The 1,166-nt window shown below is 41.1% G+C and overlaps 1 protein-coding gene across 1 annotated transcript in view; it reads left to right on the top strand.

Moving 5' to 3' along the window:
• TRAPPC10 (trafficking protein particle complex subunit 10) overlaps window positions 1-1,166 on the top strand; it is a 78,410-nt gene that overhangs the window by 8,470 nt on the left and 68,774 nt on the right. The window lies entirely within an intron of this gene.

The raw sequence follows: 1,166 nt of genomic DNA, 5'->3' as shown, positions 1-1,166 counted from the left end.
AATTCATTTTATGTTGTGACATTTGTACCTCATCTGAGGATGCAGAAGTAGTTTTTTGTAATTTTGATGGAGATACATGCATATATATGTACATATGTGTATATGTCCGTGTGTACGTGTCTGTGTGTAATGTGCCGAGAACTCCTGTAGGACTTGATAGTCACTCCTGGCTTGAACTAGCAGGATTACTTGATGAAGGAGTTGTGTGGGCTGTGGTTTGCTCTGATGATGTAGACAGACCCGTAAGAACCCCTGGCCACTGGAGGATGCTGTGCTGTACAAGGTGGGCTGTGTGGTCCACTGCGGGAGGAAGGACGGAGCAGGGACTGGCCGGCCGGTAGGTCCGCAGACTGGACTCAGCGCTCTGGGCTGGCAGGGGGCCGAGGAAGGGAGTGGAACCTGTGGAGGAGGTCTGGTTGTGCTCACTGCTTTTGTCGGTTCAGGCTTTTCTCATGCCGTTGGTCTTCTGCAGTAAAAAAAAGAAAAATTAGTACAGACATACCAGATGTATCTGGGTATCAGATGTGCTTTGAAACCATACCTTTATTACTTTTCTGGTTACATAATTAAAACATAGGAGAATGGCAGTAGAAAGTACAAGTCCCCCGCCACAGTCCTTCCCACTCCTTTCCCCTCCAGACAAACTTTCAGTGGTCTGATTCATGTTTCTCTGCACTGTTTTCCTGTACCTCTTTATGGTTGTTATTTTTAACTGAATTATAAACCTACTATTCTGCAGCTTACTTTTTTCCACTTAACCGTAATTTTGGAAATATTTTTATGTTAGTACATATAGTAACTCATTTATGTTAATTTTATTGGACAGTATGATTGCTCGTCTGTTGATGGACATTTGGGTTGTTTTCAGTCCCTTGCTCTAACAGTGATGCAGTGACTATTCTTGAATATGTGTATCTCTCTCTAAGGACTTAACGGGCGTATTGCTGTAGGATACATTTCTAGAAGTGAAAATAGTCAAAAGGATTGAGCATTTCAGAATTTTAATAGATACTGCCAGATTAGTCTCCAAAAAGCTGGTACAGTTTATACTTCCACAAACATTTACAAGCAGTGGATATTACTAATCTTTAAAATCTTTCCAGAATGATGGGCAAAAATAATTCTCATTACTAGTTTGAATTTTTTATTGGCTGTGAGGTTGAATA

Source organism: Trichechus manatus, unplaced genomic scaffold, assembly GCF_000243295.1.
Source record: "Trichechus manatus latirostris isolate Lorelei unplaced genomic scaffold, TriManLat1.0 scaffold00128, whole genome shotgun sequence".
Classification (NCBI taxonomy): Eukaryota; Metazoa; Chordata; class Mammalia; order Sirenia; family Trichechidae; genus Trichechus; species Trichechus manatus.
The sequence above is the reverse complement of the archived record's forward strand: the minus strand, read 5'-3'. Positions and strand labels throughout refer to the sequence as shown.